At 44.6% G+C, this 19173-nt stretch overlaps 1 protein-coding gene across 1 annotated transcript in view; it reads right to left on the bottom strand.

The window, feature by feature from the left end:
* Nucleotides 1-19173, bottom strand: part of Boc (BOC cell adhesion associated, oncogene regulated) — an 82986-nt gene that overhangs the window by 63164 nt on the left and 649 nt on the right. Inside the window, exon 2 of the mRNA XM_004633352.2 lies at nucleotides 14648-14735. The gene's annotated coding sequence lies outside the window, so the exon portion shown is untranslated. The remainder of the gene's footprint in view (nucleotides 1-14647; nucleotides 14736-19173) is intronic.

The raw sequence follows: 19173 nt of genomic DNA, 5'->3' as shown, positions 1-19173 counted from the left end.
TTTTTTTTTGGTGGAACCGAGGATTGAACTCAGGTCCTTGCACTTGCCAGGGAAGTGCTTATTCCACTGAGCCATCTCCCCAGCCCCAGTTAAGGTCTTTTAAGGGTCAGTATCTTGTCCCAGAGTCTCGTCCTCCTGTGCTTTAAGGCATGTAATAAAATGTATGCACTCTTTTTCATCTTGTCTATTGTCAGTTTGTTTCTTTGTTTCTTTTTTCTTTTTTCTTTTTTTGACTGGGGATCAAACTCATGACCTTGTGTTTGCCAGGTAGGTGCTTATGCTGCTGAGCTATCTTTTCAGCTGTCAGTTTGTTTCACTGACTACAATTATCAAACCTTCAGAGGGGAAAAGAATATATATAATATATTATGCATATAATATATATTATATATTATATAAAATTTCCCTACATATACGTGAGGCTCATGATACCAAGGTTTATTATTTTATGTATGAGTTTTTAAATTATAAAATAAGAAAATTTCTTTGTGTAATCAACAGGATAACTAGAAAAAGAACACCTGCAGCCTTCTGCATCCTGCACCCGCACCCAGGAATCCTCACACCAGTATTCTCTCCATTAAGGTAAACAGCGTTGTGAGGTCAGTTGGTCTCAGCAAGTGCCCAGGGCACCCTTTCTTTGACCTTCTGGATGTGTCAGGCCAAAGAGGCTGTGCCAGCACTGAGCCAGCATCTATTGGCCATAGCTGGAGAAGTCATGTCCCTCCCACTCTGAGCTCCAGCAACCTAGCAGCTGGCTTCCTCCATGCTCTCTGCTTCCTTTTGGAGGCTCCTCTGACTAGCAAATACCTTTCTCAGGATCCTGGGCACATCTCACAAATTACACATACCTACCTCTGGCTGACTCTTCCCTGACTACAGATGCAATCAAATTAGAGCCCTTAAGGTCTAGGTGAAAGACTACCAGGAAAATCAACCAGTTTTGACTTCCCTGGGCCTCCACTGCTTATGAAACTCTGAGACATTAGTTGACAAAACTAGTTTTTATTTTATTGTGTATGTTAATGGAGTTCAGTGTGATATTTCCATATACACATTAGTCATATCGAACCACTTTTCTGCCACCCTCATCTCCTGTGCACTTTTTCTTGTACCTAATAATCATTATTCTAAGTTTAGGTTGACTCTCCCTACACACACACACACACACACACACACACACACACACACGAGGCAGAACATGTGATTCGCATTTTTGTGTCTGGTTTATTTTGCTTAAGTAATAGATGCCCTCTAGCTGCATTCATTTCCATGAAATCCTGACAGGATTTCACTCTTCTTTGTGGTTGAATAATAGTCTATTGTGTATTTATGTCATACTTTATCCATTTATCTGCTGCTGAACACCTAAGATGATTCTATATCTTGGTCCTTGTTAATGGTAACACAATAAACATGGGCTGAAAGTATCTTTTTTGTATACTGACATCATTTCCTTTGAATATGTATCTAGGAATGGTATATCTGTACAATATTGTAGTTACATTTCTAGATTATTAAAGAATAGGCATACTGTTTTAGTAGCTGTACTAATTTACATTCCTGTTAACATTAGAGTTCCACTTTTTTCCACATTCTTGCCAATATTTATTATTTTTTATTTTATTATAGCAATTATAACAGGGTTATATGGAATCTCACTGTGTAGATCTGATTTTCATTTCCCTGATAACTAAAGATATTGAACATGTTTAATTATATTGATTGGCCATTTGTATTTCTTTTTTTGAGTAGTGACTACTCAGATCAGTTCATTTTTTTTTCTTTCTGTATTTTTAGGGAAAGGTCTACAGGGTGTTCAGGGTCTCACTGCTAGATCAGACTCATAGTGATCTGCCTGTTTATGGCCTCCCAAGAGCTGGGATTACAGGCACATACCTCCACGCCCAGTCTCAACTGCCATCTCAGCACGTTCCAGGAGCGGGGCCAGGGTGGCAGGCCCAGGGGTCAGTTGTTCATTTTTATTTTTTATTTTTTTTTCAAAGTTTTATTGATAAACATATAGCAATGAGACAGTTTCAAATCAAATTGAAAGTACAGTTTCAACAAATAATACACTGCATATATTCTTCTTAGTGGTTAATTGCTGTACAAGATGCAGACTTGTGATCCTACTTACAAACACCATTAGAAAAAATCATTCTATTCATTAAGAGAATGCAACTATATATCTATCCCAACCACTTTGAATACACAGATACAAAATGGACATTCATAGTTATACCCCAATTTTTTTTTAAGTTCCGTTGTTGAATATTATAGGTGTGTAAACTCAGCAAAATATTCTAAAAGAGTACAGAAGCCCATAATAGCATTGGGTCTTCTGTTTAATTGGCAATGTCAGAAATTATTGACGTGAGTCCCCCACAGCTCAACATAACAACATGGCTTTACTTCCTATATTTCATCTTCATACTTTTCTACTGGATGGTTAAGACCAAGGTAAAGCAGAACCTATGCAACAAGAGTTGTAGCTTTTTGGTTTGAGAAGGTCAGTGAAATGCCCTCAGGATTTATCCTGAGATCCTGTAGCTCAGACTGTAGAACCTTTGTCAGTGCAGCCATGTTGATGAGTCACGGCCATTGCTTGGCCAATGTGCTCTCTGTGAAAGCCTGAGAGAGTGTCTTCTCCTCATGTGACTCTCCTTAGGCACACTCCACATCATCGATCAATTTCCTCTTTGGCCCCATAACCTTCTTGATCAGAAAATCTGGGACACTACCGAGGTACATGACGTTACAGTACAAGTTCTCATATGTCCTGAGTCTTAATTGACCTTAGAAGGGTAGGGCCAAGTTGTTCATTTTTAAATTGGAACATTTTTACTGTTATGTTCTTTGAGTCCTATGCATATTCTGCATATTAACCTGTTTGATGAGCAGCTAGCATATATTTTCTCACACTCAGTAGGTTATCTCTTCATCCTGTTGGCTGTTTGCTTTCCTGGGTAAAATTTTATAGTTTGATTAAGTTTCATTTTTCAGTTGAAAAAACTCTTTAACAGGCAAATTCTCCAACAGTATGGGCTTGTGGCAAGAACTGTAAATCTGCAGTTCATCTCTGGACATGAACCCATCTCGTATCATATCATGATGATATGATGACAATGAGGATGACGGTGGTGGTGATGATGAAGATATGACCATTGAGCTACCTGTTATGGTTTGAGTCGAAAACGTCCCCCAAAGGCCCATATGGTCAAGGGTTGGCTGCTGGCCTGCGGTGCTACTGAGATATGGTGGAATCCTCAGGAAGTGGGACCTACTAGAAGGAGCCTAGATCACTGGGGCATGACATCGAGGTGACTATTGGGACCCTGGCTGCTTCTGTTTTCTGTTTGCTTCTAGTCACCGTGAGGTACGGAGCTTTACTCCGCTGTGTGCTTCCTACCATGGTGTTCTGCATCACTGAAGGCCCAGTGACAGGACCACCGTGGACTGCAACTTCTGAAACCAGAAGCCAAAATAAATCTCTCCTCCTTCAAGTTGGTTACCTCAGGTACTTCATCAGTGAAAAGAAGATGCACCTATTCTTAGCTAAGCACTCTTCTAAGGAAATAAAGTGGAATTTAGCAAAGGATCTCTTACTTTGTGTCATGTGGGTAAGAGTCTGTGCTCAATAAATAGACCAACCAAGAGGCCACTCTTTGATGGCTACAAACATCTTTGTCCCTGTGCATAAGAATGGGCTGTGCTCACGCAGGACTTACTGCAAGACACTGAATAAGCAGCCACAGTCCCAACATTCAACCTCAAGTGACTGCAGGGAGGCAGGCTGCAGTGGACATCATGAGTTAGTGAGTGGCATTATGTACACAAGAGAGCCAGGTCCAAAGCTTCTGGCCCAGAGCAGGAAAACATGCCTCATCTTGGCTGAGATGTAAAAAGCAAGGTCTTATTACCTTTCCTGTCCAGACCAGGGGTGTTATTCCTAGTACTTTGGTTAATGTTGTGCATGGGAAAAATTAGTTCTGCTTGCCTAATTTTTTCTCTCAACTGGACACAATTTATTTCTACTTTCTGACTTTCAAAGCATGTAGAACTTCTATTAAGGAGCCTCCCTGTTGGCTGGCTCTTTCTGGAGAGAAGTAAAGGAGTATAAAATTGAGAGCTTGGCCCTATTTCTACAGATTGCTCTGGAAAGATAGTTCTGGAGCAGACCCAGACCATACCAGACACTTCCTTCCACCAACGCACACTGAAACCCCCCACATAGATTGTGGCTCACACTGTGCCTTCCTGAGCCTCTGGCAATAGCAAAAGACCCAAGAGATGCCATAATGGTCCTGCTGGACCTTGGTGCTAAAGGTGCTTATTTATTTTAATGTACCAGAAGATTTTTATAAAAGTCAACATTTTCAGATTTTGTTCTCCCAACATCAGGAAAAAAAAAACACCTTGTGGGATAATATAATTGTATTTTGGCTCAGAAAATGTGGCCTTGGCTCATAGACATATACTCCCCAGAAGGTACCTAAAGATGCCAGTCTGGGATACATTCTCAGGACTCTACTGTCCCTCTTGGGGACCCAAGGGAAGGGCAGAGAATGGGCAGGTGACTGATGGGTGAAGGGTAGATAGAACCTGGGTTCCGTATACACATGGTTCAGCAATTCTCTCTTCTCTGTCTTCCAGAAAAACTAAGACCAGGGTCAAAGCTTCCAGATGGCCAGTCATCACTGTGACTGCCTCCCAGCCTCTGGAGATAGACTCAGGAAGCCAGGAGTCAGAAGGCGCCAGCCTGAAGCTGAAATAAGCAATAAAAGCAAGAAGTGCAGCTTGCCTGCAGATTTCTGTCCTCTGAAGTTTAAAGACTTTAAGCCCTACATTGCATCAGTGCTCACAGTCTTAGGAAAAACCAGGGCTAAGCATTAGTAGCTGGACCTCCATGGGAGAGAGTGCTATCATGCACTGAGTGGCAGTCCAGAGACCTCGCTGAGCTTGTGGTCCTGCTACAAGCTGCAAAGTGGGCTTGGTGTGGGGAAATCCCAAGAGAAGGTGATATGGATTCTCATCTTCAGCAGGGGACGTCCGTAGTGCAAAAGCTGACCTTCCAAGGCATCTGAGGAGTCCTGTTCTTCCTTTCCTTGAATTCTCACATCCTTGGCTATGTCATTCCATGGGAGCCTCAGCTCCTCTTTGTTTCCAATAGGAGTGGAAGCTAGGTTCCTAATATGCCCCTTCCTTCAGCCCCCAGAACTTCCCAGCATGTTCAGGTGACCTACACTCCCCCTCACGCCACCAACCACATGCCCTTTTTCCTAAATGAGGTCAAGCCCTGGAGTGGGGCTGGGGGAGACCCCCTCCTCTGATCCCATTATCAAGTTGTCATTGTCACCTGTCCCCCAGAGAGCCTCAGCATTTACAGTGACTGAGGAGCTGCAGACTCAGGGTCCTGCCCCTCATTTTCCAAGGAATCCCAGTTTTCAAGACTGATGCAAGAAGTAAGGGTACTTTTCAGTCGGGAAAATGTCCTCAACCTTTCTGTGTTCAATTGATCTTCCTTTTCAATAAGCACAAAGCTCCATCCCTCTCAGGGCTCAGTACAGACACCCCTGTATCCTGGGCAGGGTGAAAAACCATGATCACAGAAGCTGAGAAACCCATGTCCATCGCGGGATGTGAGGGAATGGCGCGGGAGCACTGCCTGCCCAAAGGACACAAACTTCCTCACACTTGCCCACAGCTCCAAAGGAAGCGAAACAAACTGTAGAGGAAGAAGGCAGGTGGCCCCATGTGCACCTCCTGTCGCTCTGTTTAAGAATGAGAGGCGAAGGTCTGCATAGCTGATACTTTCAGATGTGGACCCTAAATACAGACAGCTCCTAACAGTTTCCTAGCCTGGCTTAAACTCCAATGGCACAAGGGCCCTGCACATTCAGGGGAGGATGGGGAAAGGGCTGCACTGCACACCCACAGAGCTCTGCTCCGGGGAGGCTCAGCACATGGCTTTGAGCTCCTCCTTTTCCAGGCCCCAGAGCTCTACCTGGATATGTACACAGGGGACAGGAAAGGAGAGAAAGTCATGTTTAAAAAAGAAGTTGCCAAGTGAAAAAGACCAACCAGTCTGAAAAAGCAATATATCTCACCATTCAAACTATCTGACATTTTGCAAAAGACCAAATTATAGGCAGAGTAGCTCAGTGGTTACTGGGGGTGGGGAGTGGGCAAAGGAGAGATGAATAGGAGAAGCACAGGGGATTTCTAAGACAGTGAAGGTATTACTCTGTATGATTCTATAATGGTAGATAAATGCCATCATACACTGGTCAAAACCCATAAAATGTACCACAGGAAGAAGGATCTCTAATGTAAACTATGAGGTATAATTAATAATAATGTGTCAATATTGTCTCTCAATTGAAGTAAATGTACCACATCAACAGAAGATGTTAATTAAAGGGAAAATTGGTAGGGGTTAAGTAATAGAAGAACCTTGGTATGGCAACACTGTCCACATTTCATTTAATTTTTCTGTAAGCCTGAGACTGCTTCTCACCGATTTAGAGTAATAATAATTTTTAAGGGCTGGCGAGATAGCTCAGTGGTCTAAAGCGCCTGCTTAGGCAAGCTTAGGCAAGCATGCAGGGACCTCGGTTCGATCCCCAGCACCACATGCCATGCCAGCCCCGCCCCCAGGGTGGGCTGAGCTGACCATAAATAAATAAATAAATAAATAAATAAATAAATAAATAAATAAATAAATAAAACATTTTAAAAAAAATAATAATTTTTAAGATGGAAGAGAAGGGGTCCAGGGAGATGGCTCAGTAGAACAAGTGCTTGTCTGGCAAGCACAAGAGCCTGAGTTCAATCCCCACTTCTGCCAAAAAAAAATAATAATAATAAAATAAAAAAAAATTAGAAAAAGATGGATGAGAAGGTCCTTTACCACTTTGGTCACATCCTGGGTTTCAGGATCTGGTTGTGCAATTTCTCAAGCAAATTTTTCTACTTTTGTAGTTAGCATAAGACCTCCTGGGATCTTCATCCCTTTGAATTTTTTTCCTCTGCTTCTAAAAGTAGAATTAAGCAAGAAATACTGAGATGTAATTGGAGGTCAGATCTCTCCCCCTTTAAGTGGACACCCAAACCATAAACATATTCTTCTTTCCAACAGCAGAGACCTAGCCCTCTCCTGAGGGGAACGGAGGTGTTTGAGTAGTTTCCTCTCTGCCCTCCAGATTTGACAGATCTCCAATTCAACTCAGGTCACCAGAGGAGGGCTGCAGCAACGTGGATGGCTCAGGAACAAGTAAGAAACTCCAGATGAACACCGTGGGTCTGAACTCTTGGGGAGATGAGAAGAGCAGGGCTCTGCACCTCCTGGCCAGGCCATGCACAGCGCGGGGCATAAAGCAAAACAGATGCTCAATAAACTCTTCTAATTGTGATGAGAAAGGGACAGAGAGGACATCCTGCATGCCTCAAGTCACCTCTATGTAATACCTACTCCAGTGTAAGTACTATGAAATTGTTACCATACTGTGTTATCTGGGGGATCGTGACAGAGATGTTTTACATGTTTAACACACACACACACACACAATTTTTAATCCATGGTTGATCAAAACCACAAGTGTGGATACTGAGGTCTGACTGTGCTACATTTTGTTTCAAATGTCTACTACATTCTTGAGATTCAGGAGAATCCTGCAGACTAGAATAGAGGGCAAGCAGGTGACAGATAGGCAAATGAACAAATAAGTAAGTATATGCAGTGAGTGACAGGGTGACAGGAGAGAGGATGATGGTGGAAGCGGTAGTTAATACAAGGTGGCCAGAGGAAGGAGTTAAAATTGAAAGGGAGGGGTGTGCAGGTCTCTCAGGAGAACTTCTGGGCAGAGAAAACAGCAGGGGCAAAGCGCCTGAGGAGAGAGATTGCTTAGCCAGTTGGGAGCCACCAGGAGGCTGCTGTGTGGAGAGGGGACAAGCAGGTGGAAGTGAGGTCAGAGTGGGAAGGGTTGGGCTCAGGGCACCAAAAGATGTTTAGATTTTTCTCAAGATAAAACATTGAACCGAGAAGTGACTTTCACGGGCCAGGTCAGATAGATTAATAGGCAACTCATTGGTAAAATGTCACAAGACCCTACAAACATGGGAAAGCAAAGCCAGGGTTACTGACCGGTTTAAAGTGGAGTCTGAGGCTGGGGATGTAGCTCAGTGGCAGGGTACTTGCCAGGCATAATCACCAGCACTTTAAAAGAGAAATAAAAATGAAGCATAAGGACAAGAGTAGAACCAAAGATGACCCTCAGTTTTTTGGTATACCCGATAGGATCAGCTATGTGGAGCCAGGGAAGCAGCAGAAAGGAGGGCTGCAGGTGGGGTTATGCACCTTTCCTGGTGACTGCCCATCTTTTCTCCCCCATCATTCCTTTCTGTTTGTAGACTGAGTCTGTGGGAACCCCATCTGCAGTGCCTCCCACCTGTTGTTCCTCTGTTCCTACCAGAACCTTGCTTCCATTCTGTTCCTCTAAACCTGGCTCTCAGAGTTTAAATAACTCACCTCAGGTCCTCACCTAGCCACTGGCAAAGACAGGATTGAATCCCACACTGCTTCCTTCCAAAGCCTCCCTTTAACCACAATGCCACAGAATCTCATCCTATGAACGGCTCCAGAGACACTATGCCCTTCTGTAAGCTTTCAGGACTAATAAGAGTCACTCCAGGCCTCTGTCCTCTTAAATGGGGTCTCTCTGGGCCATTTCTGTTCCTTTCTGTCTCAAGGAAAGGTGTTACCCAGAATTCTGTTGCAAGGACTTTTTTTTTTCTTAGAATTTGTTTTGTTTTTTTAAATTGAGAAATAAAAATGAATGAGACAGTTTCACAGCTGATTCATAGAACCATTTTGATAGTCAATACACTGTACATTGTTATCTTCTTAGTGGTAATCCATAGTACAAGAAGCAGACAGGATATTCTGTCCAAACACTGGTTTTTTTTTTTTTTGGTTTTTTGTTTTTTGAGGAACCAGGGATTGAACTCAGGATCTTGCACTTGTCAGGGAAGCGCTAATTCCACCGAGCCATCTCCCTGGCCCCCTGTCCAAACACTGTTAGTATACCTCTTTCTTCTCACTGAGTTAAGCAAAAGTAGCTGTAAATTTATCCTATTTTGTATATATAAATACAAAATGATCTTTCCCTTGTATCTTTTTTTAAACATTTTTATTTATTTATTTATTTATTTGTCCTGTCAGAGATGAATATTCTATTGGCATCTAAATACTATAAGCGTTTGAATTCAACTAAACAATCTAACACTGTCTAGCAGTCTATAATATTAGTGGGTTATCGGGGCTGGTGAGATGGCTTAGTGGTCTAAAGCACCTACTTAGAACAAGCTTAGCAAAGCACAGGGACCACGGTTCAATCCCCCAGCACCACATGCAAGGCAGCCCAGCCCCCTGGTGGGCTGAGCTGGCCACACACACACACACACACACACACACATTAATATTAATGGGTTATCCTCAGAAGTTATTGACTTGTACAGCTCATTGTATTAATATGGATTTACTTTATATACATTTTTATACTTTTCTGCTGGAAGGTTAAGACCAAGATATAGCAAGACCTATATACCCAGAAATGTAACTTTTGTATCTGATAAGGTCAGCCAAGTACTCTCAGGATTTATCCTATAGCCCTGTACCACCTTTTGTACATCCTTTTGTCAGTGTCTGACCTGAGGATGAGTCACAGCCATTGCTTGACCAATTTGCTCTCTATGAAAGCTTGAGAAAATGTCTTTTCTCTCCATGTGACTCTCCCCAGGCTCACTTTAGATCATCGAACACATTTCTCTGTGGCTCCATAATCTTCTTGATCAGAAAATTTGGGGCTCAACTGAGTTACATGCTGTTACAGTACAGGTTCTCCTATGCCCTGAGTCTTCATTGATCTTGAAAGGCCAGGGCCAAAATGTTGGCTAACCCTGCACCCCTTCCTTTTCTCCAAATTTTGATCTGCTAACTTAGGTTGTTAACCCTCCAGAAGAGAAGCTAATTATTAACCTGCAATATATGCAGTTCGGTTTACCCTATCTGTCGAAATAGCAAACATTTTGGCATATCCTGGAACAGGTATTTTCCATCAGATATTGATATGTTGAACTTTAAGTCCTTACAGAATATGAAGGAAAAATAATTATATAAAAGTAGAAAAAGCATTTACATATTTTTACAAAGAAATTTAGAAACCTAATCATATACGGAATTGTAAGTGCAAGGACTTTTTTTCCTCTCACTACCTCCTGCTGGATCCTGCTCCACCATTTTCCCATGATGGAAAGAAAGAAAGCTGGTCCTGAGGGACCCAGGAGAGATTCTGACAATCCGACCAGCTGGCCTCTTATCTCAGCTCTTGTACTTGCAGAATGAAAACCTATGCACGGAGGCAAATGCATCCTTGTACCCAGACTCTGACCTCTGGCTAGTTCCCCGGAATTTATCTCTTAATTCAGTAAAGATGAGCTCAGACGCTACAAACCTTGGGCTTTTGAGGGAAGCAGGAACACTCTTCAATCAAGTGTCCCCTTGTGTTGTTTCACTGCATTCTGATGGTACTCTGAGGAGGCAGCTTGCAAGGATGGGAATAAAGACATATAAGAGTTTCTGTCACTTCTCCCCATGGCCCTGGTCACACTGTTGTTTTAAACCCAGGTACCCTGTGTCTCCCCATATGTATGTAGAGCGTCTTCCTGCTTCAGTCCTTCCATGTTCGCAAATGAAGACAAAGAACCAGGGTAACTGCTTGTCCTCTGAAGCCAAACCTCTACCCTCTCCTAAGCCAGAAGGGAGCAGAGCATTCACGCTTCTGCAGGTAACTGCCTGTCGAATTCTTTCTGCTGGCTGCACTGTGAGTATTTGCCTGGAAGGTAGCATCTCCTGTCAGTTACCTGTCTGTCAAAGCTGCTACTTCCTTCCCCGGGGTATTTTTCTGTATAAGCTGCCACTTCTGGCCAGCAGAAGTATTGGCTGAGCCTAACCCCCCCCACACACACACACAAACACACTGAAGGCAAAGAGGACCCTGCTTGATCAGACTTGCAAAGCTTCTAGATGAGAATGGATTCATCTGGCAGCCACAGTGGGAGCAGAGAGTCAGGACAGCTAATTCAGACAATGTCCCAGGGGAAGGAAAAATTGTCAAGAGACATGTTCTGAGCTGAAACCTGAGAAGGAGGTAGCTCTCACCGCTACCTATGAAGACTGACTCTGACTGTGCCACAAAACCTGGCTTTTCTGGGCTGTTGTTGCCTTCCTGTTTGAAATCTTTCAGCTGTGGTCCCAGTTTTATATTCACATCTTTTACTGTAAGTTGCATAAAGGTCCCCACGTGTGGTCAGCTGCAAAAGAAACAGTTCTTCTGAGCTGAGGAGGCTCCGCTTTGGGGAAGAGCTTATCTGGTGCCACTCCTTGCAAACCTGAGTGCTGGAGTCAGCCGACCGGCAGCAAAATCTTGGCTTTGCCCCTTACCAGCTGTGAGGCCAGAACAAGTCACTGCAGTGATTTAAGCTCCACTCCCTTATCTGCCAAACAGGATGAAAATGTCTGCCCACCCTCACAACAAGGCCCAGGGAGTTACGGGGCAGTGCCTGTAGTGCTCAGAACAGGACCCAGCACACAGTAGGTGAGCACTGAATAACAGCGGCCACTCTGGCTATCACTGGAAGGAAGTGGAGGCAGGCGGGCTGCTGCCTTGGCACTGAGGCCAGCTGACCTCAGGCTGTGCCCCTGTCCACAGCCGATTCCCTGAGGATGAGATTAGTGGCTGTACCATGAGGTCTGCTTCTAAGTGAGGATACATGTTTTCCTCTCACAGGAGGTTTGGTACCTGTGGAGCATGTGTGCTTTGGAATGGGGGCTGCCCCCTAAAAACAAGGCTTCTTTTGCAAAGACAGGGAAACAACAACGGACTCCATCACAATACATCACCTCCAAGCAATCTGTTCCGTTCTTTAAACCCACACTCAAGATGTGTACAGTGTGTCAGGAGCAGGGAGACTGGCTGCTAATGTGAACCCCACCTATAGAAAGCTACCTTGTTGCTGCCCTTTTGGGAAGGAGTGCTAAGCTCCTCTACCCCCCTTCTTTCATTGTCACAGACCACCCACTGGAACTTGCTGGCAAACTGCCACAGGCCAGGCGGGCTAACAGGCTAACTCCAGGCTGAACTCCGCAGCTCCATCTCTGCAACAGAAGCCGATGGAGGGAAAGGACCTGACTGCGGGGCTGTCACCTGGAGCAGACTTGGCCTTCCCAGATGGCAGACCACCAAAGGCCTCAAAGAAGGGTTGCAGGTGATTGATTCAGAGGCCTGCACATTGGAAGGCCCATGCGAATTCAACTCTTGGCTGCAATATAGCAGGTTCTTATACAATTTGCTCACTACAAAACATCCATTCATAATGACAGAGGTAAACAGCTGCGAATTTCCATGACTTCATGTGGTCTCTCTTGCAAAAGAAGGCCCTGTGCTGACTGAGGGCATTAATAAATCCGCCTCATTTGGGCAGCGCTATGGAAGAGGGAAGGGCTACTGCAACCCCACTGTGAGGTAGCAGCGTCGAGAGACAGAAAACAGAGAGACACTCAAGTGGGAGAGATGATTTGCGAAATAATCAAATGCAGCCTCTGCTTTCATAGAAAAACCAATAAAACCCTGAACCTCCCAATTTTCCTCTTCAATCAACTGTGACCCATACCTAATAAACCTGCTAGGATTGTAATATTAGGTAAGTACCGACTATTAAAGGCACTTGGCTTAGACTAATCTAGAAGAATACTGGTAGGGCCAGGAAAAGTGGGGGAGGCCTTGCTTCCACGGCTCAACTGCAACCCCGTCTGGTGGGGGCTCAGCCCCGCCAGGGCCACATGTTCTCCCACCCTCCCCACAGCTCCCACCTTGTGTGATGTTTAGTTCTCAGCAGCCTGGAAGGCATCTGGACAATTGGAAAAGCCCAGTGACTTTCACTTCCCTAAAATAAATTTCCTCACTCCTGATACTCTGGGAATGATTTCAAGCAAACAGCAGAACACAGGGCAAATGGGACTGAAAAGCAAAATGCTAAATTCAGGCATGTGTTCCTTGAACTTGCCGCTCAAATCTGACATAGGTGAGAAAGAAAAGAAAACCACCTATTTCTCTTTTACTCCCCACAGATATTCAGTAATTGGTTTTGGAAACATACCCAAGACCCAGACTTCTGAGATTCTGCATTCAATGCAGAGAATGTATATCATAAGTTTGCTAACATTAAAAATAAAACTACTAGCCTTGAACTGTCATGTCTCCAGCCTACTTAGCCCCATCGTCCACTGAGGAAATACGAATGTGGGGGAAGAAAATAGATAACTTATATAGGCAAAGGTAAAAACATTCAGTATTGTAGGTCACACCTTCAGTTTTAAGACTCAGCCTGAGGGGCTGGTGAGATGGCTCAGTGGTCTAAAGCACCTACTTGGAACAAGCTTGGCAAAGCACAGGGACCGTGGTTTGATCCCCCAGCACCACATGCCAGCCAGCCCAGCCCCCCAGTGGACTGAGCTGGCCACACACACACACACACACACACACACACACACATACACACACACACACACTCATAAATAAATAAAATTTAAAAAAAAAAAAGACTCAGCCTGAAATTTTATCTCTTCAGGAAGCATTTCTTCACTGACCACTTGAAGTGCTTTAAACCTAGAGTTGGTGTTATCCTGCTCTGTAGATCCCTTCCAAGTAGCAATGGAATTTTGAAGGCTGCGGGCTCCAGCACTGATCCCTGCCAGCGCATGTTGCCAGGTACACAACATGGATTCAACAACGGCCTGCTGAAAGGGTGAAGGCTTCAGCTTACACGCACTTCCTCTACACCATCTTGCCCAACATTGTCCAAACTCATTTTGGAGAAGAGTAGTGTTCCTTTACTATACTTTCGCTGCACAGTTCCTTTTGGGTTATTTTTCTTCAACTCTATTTACCTTGCCCATAGTAACACTTTCTTGTTACTAACCAGAACTAGTTGAGACTGTCTCAACATTTTTCCTGGCAACCAAATTAAGGTGACTGTGTATTACTGGCTATAATCTTTCTGCTGTGATTTCTTACTACTCAATAATCCTGTCTTGAACATCAAAGGTTTCTTTGAACATAAAGCCAAATTCACCATTAGCAAAAGAGAAATTATTTCCTAGCTTTATTTCAAAAGATGGAAAGAAGTGGAATCCTTCTGGTTTTGTGAGATAAACAATGCTTGGCACATCAGACCACAAGGCACTCGCAGTAATACCAGTGATGGGGACATACTTGGCTTTCTTTACCCAAGCCTACGCAGGGCTTTCCCATAGTGAGCTTAGACTGAATATCTCATAGTCAGTGATGTATATCTACTGTGTCCTACAGTTGGCCTCTGGGAAAGTGGGGTTTAGGGGGCCACCACAGGCTTTAACTAAAAGAATACATGAGCTGCTGCTAGAAACAACCTGAAGTTTATCCCAGATTTCACTCACAGCTAGACTCTTCCAATATTAAAGGATAATCAAGTCATAATACAAAACATGAAAACCCAGCAGACTCAATAGGCCAGAGATATCAGACTGGCAGCAGAAAACCTCACCTACCTCTTTTACTTCTTCACTGCTACACTCAGATGATATGAATGTTGACAAGACCTCATGGGTTATGGGTTCCAGGAAGCCTGTTCTGGGACTGAGGAGAAAGAGAATTGTTTCACCTTTGGAACAACAAAATAAATAGCTCTGAAGTATCTGCCTTCTATAAGTTGCACTGCTATAAACTATAGTAATTCTTTATTAATCCATTTTGTGGGTAAGAAAACAATTTTCCTACAATGACAGTCCTTCTTAAATGTTTAGTTATCTGGCTCCTTGCTAAGCACTGAGATGAACAATGAGCTAAAGATATGGTTAGATTGGGGCTGGTGAGATCGCTCAGTGGTCTAAAGCACCTACTTAGAGCAGGCTGGTGAGATGGCTCAGTGGTCTAAACCACCTACTTAGAACAAGCTTAGCAAAACACAGGGACCATGGTTCAATCCCCCAGCACCACATGCCAGCCAGCCCTGCCCCCTGGTGGGCTGAGCTGGACACACACACACACACACACACACACACACGAATTTAAAAAAAAAAGATATAGTTAGATTTTACAAAACTATTATCTTTGTACCTAGCAGTACATTTTCATCAATATGCACCAACTTTTCATTAAAAACATATTATAAGCCTCATATATAATAAGGTGGGCCTTATTATGAGGATAGTACTTACTCTAGGGAGAAGACTTGGGGCCACAGGGTCACTGAAGGAGAAGACTCCTAATGAGGCAGGATTACCATGAAGTCTTGATTGTAATTTATGTATGTATGTATTTATTTATTTATTTTAATGTATTTGGTTGTTACAGGATTTCACTATGCAGGTTGGACTCACAGTGATCTTCCTGTTTTCAACCTCCCCAAGGTTTGGATTACAGGTATATGCCACTATATGCACTATGCTGGCTCAGTGCACCCTGGGGGCAGGGCTGGCAGGGCAAGTGGGGCCAGGGATTGAACCATGCTCCCTGTACTTCCTTAAGCTTGCATAAGCAGGCGCTTTAGTCCACTAAGCTATCTCACAGGCCCTGAAATTTGGATTTTAAAATTGAGTGGTGACCTGATGGGACTGAGAGACAATGGAGGGGTGGGGATAGGTGGACAGTAATGGCCCAACCATGTGTCACCAGAAATTGTCAAGGGCACTAACAAGCACAGTGATAACAGGAAGGAAAATGGTGGTGCAGATGGTAGGAAAACAAAAGGAAGAGCAGGAAAGGCTGGGCAAGCCTGGGGTCGGAGTCTAACTGTGGCAAGGAACTGAGGAGTGAGATGAGAGAGGGGCAGGCAGTGGAGAGGTGGGAGCCGAAGAGTGCAGTGGTTATGAGCGGAGCTAAGAGGCACAGCTGGAGATCCAACCTGCTCCTACGGGGAGCACCACTTGCTATAGAGACCTTGAACTATCCTTCCTTCATTCCATCCCCCTCTTCTCTCCCTGAGCAGTACTCAGGTCTCCAATGAGGCAAAAGTCTCCCTTAGGAAGGCTCTTTGTAAACAGAGACTTCTAGATTAAAAACAAACACCCTCTCTTATCCAACTCCCCAATCCTAAATATTTGACTCATGCTCATAAATTATGGAAATATTGCATGTTAGGGTTCCATGTGGGAGTACACTTAGGATTTGGCTTGCTCCTACCAACAGCAAAGCTGATGACTATGTAAGTTCTCTGGGAGTCTTGGGTAAAAATGTAGATACCTCAGGGCTGCCTCATGACAAGAATCCATACTTGGAACACAACTATGTAAAAAGCATATATGCATGTGGGTGAACAGCAATGTTATAGTATGGAACTGTGGGTTCGTTTAAAAATATTTCCATAATTAGTAGTATATGCTTGTAAACAAAAATTAAGGGGAGCTGGGGAGATGGCTCAGTGGAATAAGTGCTTCCCTGGCAAGTGCAAGGGCCTGAGTTCAATCCCTGGTTTAAAAAAAAAAAAAAATTAAGGAAGAAGCACTCTTCGACCAAGGGAACTTTCTCTCTTGGGACAAGGGAGCTCCCAGCCAGGTGTCAGATGTACCATCACTGTTTGCCAAATTGAAATATGGAAGCCTCAAGAAGTTACATTATGTTAAAGTGAACGGATTTTTCTCGGTAGGAAATATTGCTGTTTTCTCCCTTCCTCCCTCCCCACACTATTCCCTTTGCAGACAGCCAGGGGATTTAGAGCTTGGAAGGAAAAAAGCCAAACTCTCAATCTATAGGAGCTTTTGGTGCCAGGTTAGCCTGTCGTTGTTCAGAGGCCACAAAGTACTGGGCTGCAATTATCTAGCACACAAGGGTCTTCAGTTGCAGTTTGAAAGACGTGGAGAGATAAATCCTCAATTCATTAAGCGTATCAGTGACTGCTGAAATTTGAACCCAGACCCCCTGGAGCCTTTGGCACACTAAGATCATCGGGATCACTTCTTGCCTTGTTTTCTTAAATGCACTGCGTGCGCGTGCATGGGAAATCAACCAAACTTTTCACAACTAAAATTTATTCATCCTCAGGCTATGGAAACTACAGACAGTTGCTGCACAAAAAGGGGAACCCAAACAGTTGAAAAAGGTAAACCAAAGAAGGTAAAATCTCTGGGCTCATTTAGAAGACGAAAAGGAACAGGGCTCATACTTCCTCCTTATCACAAGCTGGCTGACCAGTCAGCGGCTGAGCGGGGTCCTCGCCCCCACACTAAGGTGTTTCCCCACACACCTTTCCTCCCTTGTGCTCAACAGACTGACCATCCTGGCCTCTATCAGTCTCCCCTGCCCTAGTAAAGCTAACGCCTGTGACTTGAGCAGTTTCTCCTGAGTGAGGGCTCCCCTAATGGTGCTTGTCTGGGATATCCTAAGGGAGGATAAAGGGAGTAACGTCTGCAGGCTCTATTCTCAGGCCTCACAGGTATAGATAGCTGTTAGCCTCCTGAAGGGCCAATTTCCAAGTAATAATTCTCATAGGAACAGGCATGTCACCAAAAAGGCAAAGAGGCAACTCTGATGTCTTTTGTTTTTATTTCTTTGCATCAATTAACTTGAAAAACTAATCTGGCAAGAAAATTATAAGCCCATTGCTGTTTCCACCCACCTCTGTCCCACTGACACTGAGATGCTTCGAGATTGCCATTCTGGGTGCCAATTATGAGACCATTAAAAAGTGCCAATTATAAGACCTCAGAAATGTTTCTGGAAAACCTGTTACACACTTCTAAATGACCAATCCCTTGCCTCAGATTCACTTCAAGTACCATTCAGAAAACAGGTCGCCCAGATGTACAGGCAGGCATCTTGGCCCCCACCTGTGCCAACAAGACTGTTTTAATACTATCCATGCTGTCCTTGAAAAAAATGGTGATGATTTATTAGCTGTAACCAGAGGGATTAAAAGAACATCACAGCGATGAGCTGCCAGTCATGGAATAAATCAGAAATGTTTACACATTCATGATTTTAAAAACTACAATCATTAAATGCTTTATACTTGCGAAGTTCAGGGTAACAAAGAACTTGTGATGAATCTATGTTGGGTACTGGACATCTGGCAATGAGACGAGAGTCTGAAGCCAAAATACTTTTTTGACTCTGTCTACTCAAGGAGGTAACTCTGGATCAGAAACTTACTTGAACGCAACTGAGCCTGCAGGGAAGGGATGGGGGAGCTGCAGAACACCCCACCACACCCAGCAAGTGCCTTTTTGGAATTGCTGGTGTGTGGTTTGGGTATTCTTAGCTCTAAGTGCCACATCCCTGGAGGAACACAACTCTTGTTTTCAAAGACTCTGCCTGTGCCAGTCGGGGCCTCTAAATACTAAACAAACCCATCTCCAGGCCCGGAAAGTCCTACCGGGTCCACCTGCCTCTCACCCCTCAGAGCTGTCCTGTCACCTGGAAACTCAAAAACACTGAGCACATGAAAATCAAGAAGTCCTTCCTAAACGCACACGTATTCTTCCCGGCTTCCTGGCCCTCCCCACAGTTCTTTCCCACTTGCCCCAGAGATTCACGTTCCCACCTTCGAAGTTACACAAACAAAACCCCAAGAGCACAACCCCAGGGGAACGCTGTAGACCTGCACGTTCTCGTTCTCTCTCGTTCTCTCTCTCTCTCTCTCTCTCTCTCTCTCTCTCTGTTTACCGATACCCCAGCCTCTCAGTCATCAGAGAAGCCACTCCAACTTCGCCCCTTCTGCCCCTCCAGCTTACGGGAGCTTCTCAAAGGCTATTTAGCTCCGGTCCCCTCGGATCCTCGCTTTAGCACTTTCCTTTTCAAATGCCAACGGTGACAGCCTTGCCCAGATGAGAGCCAATGAATGGTTCCGTGCATTGGCCGACCCCGTGCCGCGTCTCCCTAAGGCCTGCTCGGCTCCGGGAGCTGGGGCCCGGTGGCAGCCTTCGGGACAAGTTCGGGACGCTGTGCTGGGCCTCCTTCCAAAGAACAGCTTCGGGAAAGGCGGGCGCGGAGCCCTGGCCCGGCCGGGTCTGGCCCGTCCGGCTGCAGCGGGCGCCCCACGGGTCCCCGCCGCCCGCCTAGCCAACTTCGCGCGCCCCGC

Source organism: Octodon degus, unplaced genomic scaffold (assembly GCF_000260255.1).
Source record: "Octodon degus isolate 3935 unplaced genomic scaffold, OctDeg1.0 scaffold00053, whole genome shotgun sequence".
Classification (NCBI taxonomy): domain Eukaryota; kingdom Metazoa; phylum Chordata; class Mammalia; order Rodentia; family Octodontidae; genus Octodon; species Octodon degus.
The sequence above is the reverse complement of the archived record's forward strand: the minus strand, read 5'-3'. Positions and strand labels throughout refer to the sequence as shown.